Here is a 10641-nt window from a genome sequence, read left to right on the forward strand (position 1 = left end):
CTTCCCTGGGTCTTATCCAGGGAACAGTGTCTCTGACTTTCTCAGCTACAAAGGCCAGAGATAATGGGGCCCAGCAGGTCGATGTGGTCAAAAGAGGGGAGAGTCTGTGGTCAGGGGACACACACACACACACACACACACACACACACACACGCTTGCATGCACGCCCGCACACATGAGAAAACGCAGAGTCACTAGTCAGGGAATTACATTGCAAATATGCATAGAAGAATATGGCTAAGAGAAAGATGACAACTCTCCTGGTCTATAACTCTTTGTGTTTGCAGAGATCTCCCTTCTGTTCAGAGCAGAGAGAAGGAAGAACTCTCTCGGCTCTCAGCGAGTGCAAAGCATCACATGAGCATTCCGTCTCCTCTGGTCCTTGGCTCCCATTCAGCACCAACTTGGCCTTTGCAATTTGGACTTTGATGGCCTCACCAGATGTGCAGACAGAATCCAGAGGTGGGGTTTCACACTTTCTTTCCAGACTGCTTAAGTATGAGAGCGATCTTCTCCTGGGGCGGAGGTGGGGGGGGGGGATTATGCCTTCTGATTAGTTAGAGTGAGAGGTGAAGAATAAAAGCTACATGGAAAATTCAAAGGATTGGGTTTTTTTTCTTCTTCTGTCTTTTTGCCTTTTCTCGGGCCGCTCCCACAGCATATGGAGGTTCCCAGGCTATGGATTGAATCAGAGCTGTAGCCACTGGCCTACACCATAGCCACGGCAACGCGGGATCCGAGCCGCGTCTGCAACCTACACCACAGCTCACGGCAACGCCGGATCCTTAACCCACTGAGCAAGGCCAGGGATCGAACCTGCAACCTCATGGTTCCTAGTCAGATTCATTAACCGCTGTGCCACGATGGGAACTCCCGGTTTTTTTCTTTTGAATTTTTAAATTAACATGTGAGAGAGTGGATGAATTACTCAGGCCTTCGAATAATGTTCCTGAAAGATATTTTTCAGAATCTTATTTTTTCTTTGTTACAGTACATGCAGTGGTGGCTCAAGATCTGGGCATCAGGAGAAAAATGTAGAAAGAATGTCATGTTTTGTTTTAAAACTGTTGTACTGTTTGTTTTTGACATTCAAATCTCTTCCTCATGAATTCCTAACTTCTCTCTGGCCTAACTTTAGTTCTTTGACTTTTGCTAATGTACTTAATAGAAATCCTATTTAGGGAGTTCCCATTGTGGCTCAGCAGGTTACAAACCCGACTAGCAGCCCTGAGGAAGCAGGTCTCATCCCTGGCCTCACTCAGCGGGTTAAGGATCTGGCGTTGCCATGAGGTGTGGTGTAGGTCGCAGATGCGGCTCAGATCCCACGTTGCTGTGGCTGTGGTGCAGACCTGCAGCTGCAGCTCTGATTCGTGACTCCTAGCTTGGGAACCTCCATATGCTGCAGGTGCAGTCCTAAAAAGCAAATAAATAGATTAAAAAATAAAATGTATTGTTATTATCATTTTATATCTTGAGCCTTGGGTCAAAGTCAGATATAAAGGAAGCCAGGGCACCAGAGGCAGTGTCTTTGGAATCTACTGGGTATGGAAGTTGGGGGTGACTATGACCTTGGCTCCACCTGGCACCCCTCCTTTTGTCCTGTATTGTCATGGGTTGGCTGTGTTCCCAATCAGGCACCATCAGGCTTTTCGTTCCTCTGTCAAAGGGCATATCTGGTTCTGGTGTATGTTCAGCCCGAGGCAAATCTTAAAGGTCCCTGGTTAAAGAGCACTGACCTTAGAAGTGGAAGAAAGGGATTCAGTGGGCCACCTTGGGCCTTTTCAGAACTCAAGTTCCTCTGGAGTAAAGTTTACATCCTCTGTAATACCTCACATGGCTTCAGAGGGGAAATTAAATAAGATATTGTGTGTATGTGTGAAACACTTTGCCTCCTCTCATAATAGCATTCAAGATGATGAGAAAGAGTTTTTTTTTTTTTTTTTTCCTCCCAGGGCCCAGAGTTCTGATGTCCATTTGCTACCTTCCCAGAGTCCTTTCTTAAATGCTTTGTTTCAATTTATTGAATATTCTCGAGTTCCCTGGTGGCTTGGTAGGTTAAGGATCAGCATTGTCACTGCTGTGGCTCAGGTTGCTGTGGAACAGGTTAGCTCCTTGGCCCGGGGAACTTCCACACGCTGTGTAAACAAAAAGAAAAGCTTATTGCAAATTCAAGTTTTGTTTTTTTTTTTCAGTTTTCTTTCTCTAGACTCCGTATCTAATTTATGCATACAAACTGTCACAAGTGCCTGTGCAATTGCTATATATATATTTTTAAACAACATGAACAGTATGTGGAAGTTCCTGAGCTAGGGATCTAACTTGTCCCACAGTAGCAGCCTGAGCCACAGAAGTGACTATGCTGGATCTTTAACCCACTGAGCCACCAGGGAACTCCAGAATACACAATAAATTTTTTTTTTTTAGTGTTTGTTTTTTGCCTTTTTATTTTTCTAGTAGTTGATTTTTTGAATGGTATTTTATTTTATTTTATTTTAATTTTGAATGATTTTTATTTTTTTCCTATTAGAGCTGGTTTCCAGTGTTCTGTCAATTTCTACTGTACAGCAAAGTGACCCAGTCACACATACAGATACACATTCTTTATCTCACATTATCCTCCATTAAGCAAAACATTTAAGAAAGATCGCTGGGAAGGTAGCAAATGCGCATCAGAACTCTGGGCCCTGGGAGAAAAAGAAACTCTTTCTCATCATTATGAATGATATTATGAAAGTAGGCAAAGTATTTCTCTCTCTCTCTCACACATACACAGACACACACACTATCTTATTTAATTTCCCTTCTGAAGCCATGTAAGATATTATAGAGGATGTAAACTTTATACCAGAGGGACTTGAGTTCTGAAAGGGCCACACACACACACACACATTAATTTGAATTGTTCCATATATATAATTTTTGGCTGCACCCACAGCATGTGGAACTTCCCAGGCCAGGGATCAAACCCACGCCGCAGTTGCAACCTGTGCCACAGCTGTGGCACCAGGGAATCCTTAACCCTCTGTGCCACAGGGGAACTTCCTGTCCCATAATCTTTAGTGTCTTGCTTCCTATTAGTTATCCTGAAGACTAACTAGCCTGACAATATTTTCAGAGCTGTTGATGGTTTAATGTAACATAAAACCACTTTTGGTAGAACACCCCAGACCGGGGATCAACCAACTTTTTCTATAAAGAGCCAGTTAGTAAATATTTTGGGCTTTATAGCCTATCAGTCTCTGTTACAATAGCAACTCTATTGTTGTAGCAGAAATGCCACCGTCGATGACACAGAAACAGACAGGAGTGGCTCTTCCAATAAAACTTTATTTGAAAATACCTAATGGAAGCTGTCTATGCAGTAGGTCCAAGTCTCCACTGGTGATGCCAAATATGTTTAAAAAATGACCCAGGAGTTCCCCTCGTGGCTCAGTGGTTAACGAATCCGACTAGGAACCATGAGGTTGTGGGTTCGATCCCTGGCCTTGCTCAGTGGGTTAAGGATCTGGCATTGCCATGAGCTGTGGTGTAGGTCGCAGACGTGGCCCAGAACCCACATTGCTGTGGCTGTGGTGTAGGCTGGCAGCTATCACTCTGATTAGACCCCTAGCCTGGGAACCTCCATATGCCATGGGTGAGGCCCTAGAGAAGACAATAAAATAAAATAAATTAAAAATGACCCAAAATAAAAATGCATCTGGAATTGAGATTTTTGTCAGCAGGTCCCTAGCGTGTCTGGCTGTGTTCCAATAAAACTTTATTTGCAGAAGTGGATGATGGGCTTGATGTGGTCTGTGGGGGTGGTTTGCCGACTGCTCCCACAGATGAAAGAACGACAGTGATGGCAAACCCAGACACTGTGGCTGGTTACTAGGAAAGAGCCTTGGAGCAGATGATAGCTTTAGCAAGCTCTCCTGCCTGAATGTCCCCATCTGAGACGCGGGTGCGCTGGGCAGAGGCTCTCACCCCTCAACCATGGGACTTGCTGAGCTGCTGATTGGCCTGCGGGGGTTTGGAGGATGGAAATTTACAAGTTGGCCAAAAGCCGTCTCCTTGCCAAAGACGATTCAGTGTTCGGGGATGAAGCCTCTGGCCTGGGGACTAAATTGGAGTTACACATGTGCAGACCCTAGGGCACAGACATGGGGGCTGGGTCGGTATGACATGTGCCCTTTGCTCCAAGAAGGTCCTCAACCCTACTGCGGGCATACAAGTAACGAAAGATGAGGAGTCCCGCTTTTCTGCTTTCAGCCTCAATTTTTAAAAGAATATTTCTACTCAGTCTGAGATGAGAACATACTTTGGAAACAGTCAAGGTGCATGAAGGAATTTATTCCCAAGGCCAAGAGTGACTAAACTGCCGAGTGTTAAGGTCTCTGTCGGGATGCAGAGAAACGTGGGCACAAAACTCACATTTCATCCCAGGGGCTTTGTTCTGCTGGCTCCATCGCGCTGCTTCCTGTGGGTCTGGAAAGTGACACTCGTCCCTCCCCCTTGCCAGGGGCTCAACATGCTGTGCCCGGGGTGGGGGGGAGAAGACAGGTTCTATTTCAAAAGGCGCTGTGTGATAAGCACAGTCATTTTGGTACCTCCTGTTGTTGTCAGTCATCCATAAGCAGTGCCCTCAGGCAAGGCTGGATGTTGGAGGAAGCTTCCTTCCAGCCAGTGAACCCGTCTGTTTTTCACATGGGGAACTTGACACCCAGAGAGGGAGTGAGCATTTTGAGTCAAATGGCTAATGTGTGGCGAATGGAGGACTCGAATCCAGTCCTCTGGCCTCCTAGCTCAGTGGTCCTGCACTGCTGCTCTGTGATGAGATTGTGATGGGGTTGGTCACGGCCACTAGTAGACCATTTGAAGCCATAGCACAGAAGGAAAGGCTTGACCTTGAGACCTAAAGAAGTTTTTGCCTCACTCCATAGAGCCAACCTCAGCAAATCGCATCAAACGATAAAACACTTGTTTACTCTCTCAGAAGTGATCTCTGTATATTTATGTATCAGTCAGGATAGGCTGAGTTATGACATGGTAACAAATGACCCCCACAGCCTCCCCTCGCCACTAAAGCTGACTTACAAATACAAAATTGTATACTCGGGCTACCCGACTGTCCTAAATTACTGTTTCTGCCCTTTATCTTCTTCCTTAGGGATTGAAGCAAAAAAGCTGTGTTTGTCTCAGGATTGGGAAACTATGGGTTGTGGGCCAAATCCAGCCCGCCAGCTGTCTTTGTAAATAATAATCTTTTTTTTTTTTTTTTTCTTTTTCTTTTTCTGGGCAGCACCCATGGCATATGGAAGTTCCCAGGATAAGGGTCAAATCGAAGCCATGGCCTCCAGCCTATGCCACAGCCACAGCAAGGCCAGCTCCAAGCCACATCGACGACCTATGCCGTAGCTCACAACTACACCAGATCCTTACCCTCTGAGCAAGGTCAGGGATCAAACCTGAATCCTCATGGATACTATTCAGTTTCTTAACCCACTGAGCCACAATGGGAACTCCTAGGAAAATTTGATAGAAACATAGACCTGGTCATTTATTTTTTTTTTTTTTTCATTTTTTTATCACTCAAATGAATTTATCACATCTGTAGTTGTATAATGATCATAACAATCTGATTTCACAGAATTTCCATCCCACAGCCCAAGCACATCCCCCACCCCCACACTGTCTCCTTTGGACACCATAAGTTTTTCAATGTCTATGAGTCAGCATCTGTTCTGCAAAGAAGTTCCGTCTGTCCTTTTTTCAGATTCCACATGTCAGTGAAAGCATTTGATGTTGGTGTCTCATTGTATGGCTGACTTACTTAGCATGATAGTTTCTAGGTCCATCCATGTTGCTAAAAATGCTGGTATTTCGTTCTTTTTGATGGCTAAGTAATATTCCATTGTGTAAATGTACCACATTTTCTGGATCCACTCCTCTGTCAATGGACATTTAGGTTGTTTCCATGTCTTGTCTATTGTAAATAGTGCTGCAATGAACATTGGAGTACATGTGTCTTTTTGAGTCGTGGTTTTCTCTGGATAGATGCCCAGGAGTGGGATTGCTGGATCAAATGGTAGTTCTCTGTTTAGTTTTCTGAGGAATCTCCACACTGTTTTCCACAGTGGTTGCACCAATTTACAATCCCACCAACAGTGTACTAGGGTTCCTTTTTCTCCATACCCTCTCCGGCCCTTATTGTTAGTAGACTTTTGGATGATGGCCATTCTGGCTGGTGTAAGGTGGTACCTCATCGTGGTTTTGATGTGCATTTCTCTAATAATGAGTGATGTTGAACATCTTTTCATGTGTTTCTCGGCCATCTGTGTGTCTTCTTTGGAGAATTGTCTGTTTAGATCTTCTGCCCATTTTTTGATGGGGTTGTTTGTTTGTTTTTTTTTTTTTTTTGGTGTTGAGCTGCAGAAGTTGTTTATAAATTTTGGAGATTAATCCCTTGTCAGTCGATTCACTTGCAAAGATTTTCTCCCATTCTGTGGGTTGTCTTTTCATGTTGTTAGGGTTTCCTTTGCTGTGCAGAAACTTTGAAGTTGGAGTAGGTCCCATTTGTTTATTTTTCTTTTTACTGTCAATACTCTGATGGGTGCATCTGAGAAGATGCTGCTGTCGTTTATGTCAGAGAGTGTTTGGCCTATGTTTTCCTCTAGGAGTTTGATAGTGTCTGGTCTTATATCTAGGTCTTTAATCCATTTGGAGTTTATTTTTGTGTATGGTGTTAGGGGACCTGGTCATTTACTGATACATTTTTCATGGTTGCTTTGGTTACAGAAATGGAACTGAGTAATTGCAACGGCGACCATAAAGGCCACAAGGCCAAAAATCTTTCCTTTCTGGTCTTTGACAGTAAGTCAGCTGGGTCCTGGCCTATCTGAAATATTGGTTTTCTGTCCCCTCTGGCAACAGGAGAAGAGACAGAGCAAGCTATGGGCTGGTGCTTAAAACTTCTCCCTTGAAGTGACAAGGGGTTATTTCCATTCACCTTTTCAGTGCTAAAGCATAGACCCTGGATCACTCCAGTGGCCACTCTGGAGTTCAACAAAGGGAGTAGAAAATCCATCTCTTCCAACATGATTTGTATTTCATCTGTACACAAGTGGACTCTTTAACTTAAAAAGAAGAGGGAGTTCCCGCTGTGGTGCAGTGGGCTAAGAATCCCATTGCAGTGGCTTGGGTCCCAGTGGAGTCATGGTTTCCATCCCCAGCCCAGTGACGTGGGTTAAGGACCTGGTGTTGCTGTAGCTGTGGTGAAGGTCACAGCTGTGGCTTGGATTCCAGCCCCTGGCCTTGGACCTTTCATATGGTGCGGGTGTGGCAAAAAGAAGAAGAAGGAGGAGGAGAAGGAGGGGGAGAAGGAGGAGGGGGAGGAAGAGAAGAAGAAGAGGAGGAAGAAGTAGAAGAAGAAGAAAAAGAAGAAAAAGAAGAAGGAGGAGGAAGAGGAGGAGGGGGAGGGGGAGGAAAAGAAGAAAGGGGAGGAGGAGGAGGAGGGGGAGGAAGAGAAAAAGAAGAAAAAGAAGAAAAGAAGAAGAGGAGGAAACCTTTAGGTGAACGTGAAGGTTCTCGAGTAATCACATGATAAGGGAAGGCTGAGGGAGGCTCCAGGGAGAGCAAGCACAGCCACAATACCCAGGCCAGGCCTATGTGAGCTGTGCCTCTGGCATCACCAGCATTTCCATCCCCTGTGCCACTGCCCATTTGCCCAAAGCCACAGCAAAGAACTTTCATTGGACCTTAGCCTGCATGTCTCTCGCTCTGGATTCAGAGAGCTGGGTGGGTGCCGCCTACTGACCACATTTAAGCCACGTGGCCGTGTCGTAACTGGTGAGAGGGCTGGGAAAAGGCATATCGAGGTTTCTCCCCTCTTTGGAATGGGGAGGAGTCCTTGCTTCCAACAACTTACAAAGGGAGGCATCAACAAGGAAACAGCGCTGGGTTCTAAGCATTATCGACTCTATCACTCCAGTGCTGGTAGTCGGAGGCTGTATGGAAAGAAATTGCTGTACAGCAGAAATTGACAGAACTTTGTAAATCAACCGTAAGAGAAAAATATAGAAATCTTTTTAAAAAATTAATTAATTTTCCTTCCTTTTGAGGGCTGTACCGTGACATGTGGAAGTTCCTGGTCTAGGGGACAAAGAGGAGCTGCAGCTGCCGGCCTATGCCACAGCCACAGCAATGCCCGATCCAAGCCGAATCTGTGACCTACACAGCTCTTGACAACGCCGGATTCTTATCCCACTGAGCAAAGCCAGAGATCAAACCTGAATCCTCATGGATACTAGTCAGGTTCATTTCTAGGCCACAATGGAAACTCCTGATTCAACTTCTTCTTCTTCTTTTTTTTTTTTTTTTTTTTTGCCATTTCTGCTCCTGTGGCATATGGAGGTTCCCAGGCTAGGGGTCGAATTGGAACTGTAGCTGCTGGCCTACACCACAGCCACAGCAACGTGGGATCAGAGCTGTGTCTGCGACCTGCACCACAGCTCACAGCAACGCTGGATCCTTAACCCGCTGCGCAAGGCCAGGGATCGAACCCACAACCTCATGGTTCCTAGTCAGATTTGCTAATCACTGAGCCATGACGGGAACTCCTGTTTCAACTTCTTAATTGACATTTGCGTAGTCTCGTCCTTCAGGATGGCTTCGGCAGGCTGCCTAGAAGGGATCAGAGAAAACTGAGAAAGCTTCCTCCCTTTGGGTTGTTCACAAGCCTGAAGGGCCCTTACTACCTGAACTTTTCTAGTGTCTTCCTAATCACCCATCTTTCCATCACCACAAAAGTCCACCATTAGGAGTTCCCGTTGTGGCTCAGTGGTTAACAAATCCGACTAGGAACCATGAAGTTGCGGGTTCGATCCCTGGCCTTGCTCAGTGGGTTAAGGATCCGGTGTTTCTGTGAGCTGTGGTGTAGGTTGCAGACGTGGCTCGAATCCCACATTGCTGTGGGCCGGCAGCTATGGCTCCGATTAGACCCCTAGCCTGGGAACCTCCATATGCCCTGGGTGTGGCCCAAGAAATGGCAAAAAGACCAAAAAAAAAAAAAAAAGTCCTCCATTATTTTGGAAAATACAAGTCAGAAATCCCAGCCTTGGCCAGGAGGGGTCAAGCAGAAGGGAAATGCATATACAAGTCAAATTGAGTCCCCCCCCACCCCCCTTTTTTTGGCTGTGTTCTGGCATGCAGAATTCCCTGGGCCTGGGGTGGAACGCAAGCCGCAGCAGGGACAATGCCAGATCCTCAACACACTGAGCCACTAGGGAGCTCCTAATTGTGTCCATTTTATGTTATCATTTCCATTAGGTGCTTCTACTGGTGTGAATTATTGGGATTGGATTATGTCTAAGTATATTCAATGTCATGGGGTTGATTTACGATGTTGCTTATCTATTGAATGTTTAGTAGTGTGTAATCTATTAACCCCATACTCCTTAAGATAAAATAAATAAGATTTGCCGTGGAGCACAGGGAACTCTATTCCATATCCTATAATAACCTACAATGGAAAAGAATCTGAAAAAATGTATATAATTGAATCACTTTGCTGTACACCTGAAACTGGCACACTATTGCAAAACAACGATAGTTCAGTTAAAGCAGCAACAACAAAAAACCCCAAAGGCATTTGGGTGATGGCCAAGGAGCTCACTCCAGCCAGGGTTCACTTTTACAAAGGGTCTCCACTTTGAACTCTTGAGTTCATATCCAAATGAAATTGTGTATCGTCCAAAAGATGGAATGAGAATGATTTAAAAATTGGCTCTCATTCTCAGGCCTAGTGCTCTATGAACGAATATTTATAAATCATCTTCTGTGTTGTGAGTGGCATAATTATATCCCAATCATACTGCATCATACTTCTTGTATTAAAAATATGGACATGTTTGACGCAAATATTTAACCTTAAACTCTATTTTGGTATTCCTTCATTTTTCTATAACCTGGAGCTTCAGAGTGTGGATCTAGCCTGGAAAATTCTTGACTTTGAATGGGTCCCTATCTGAGATGACTAAAGAAGGCAGATCTAAATTCTTTAAAAGGTATGAAGTCCCAAAAAAGGAAAAGCTGGTGTGAAGATCTAGAAGGCCCAGGAGAGGTTAGCATTTAGAGTCACTGATTAGTCACTCTTTTTTTTTTTTTTTTTTTTTTTGTCTTTTTGCCTTTTCTAGGGCCACTCCCACAGCATATGGAGGTTCCCAGGCTAGGGGTCTAATCGGAGCTATAGCCACCGGCCTACGACAGAGCCACAGCAACGTGGAATCCCAGCCAGGTCTGCGACCTACATCACAGCTCACGGCAACACTGGATCCTTAACCCACTGAGCAAGGCCAGGGATCAAACCCGCAAACTCATGGTTCCTAGTCGGATTCGTTAACCACTGAGCAATGATGGGAACTCCTGGTTAGTCACTCTTAACAGTCAGGTCTGAGCATGGATGTTGGTGTGTCCTGAATGATTGACTTGGAGCCCACGAGTGATGGAGGCTTTCCTAGGAGTGTGAGATACACATGCGATGGCTTATCACTGACATCATTTTTTTTTTTAATTTTATTTGTTTCTATTATAGTTGATTTACAATGTTCTGTCAACTTCTGCTCTACAGCAAAGTGACCCAATTATACCTATATATACATTTTT

Source organism: Sus scrofa, chromosome 10, assembly GCF_054392235.1.
Source record: "Sus scrofa isolate SSC_HxYL_T2T_F1_AM1 chromosome 10, Sscrofa_HxYL_maternal_Yorkshire_Landrace_v2.0, whole genome shotgun sequence".
NCBI classification, from domain to species: domain Eukaryota; kingdom Metazoa; phylum Chordata; class Mammalia; order Artiodactyla; family Suidae; genus Sus; species Sus scrofa.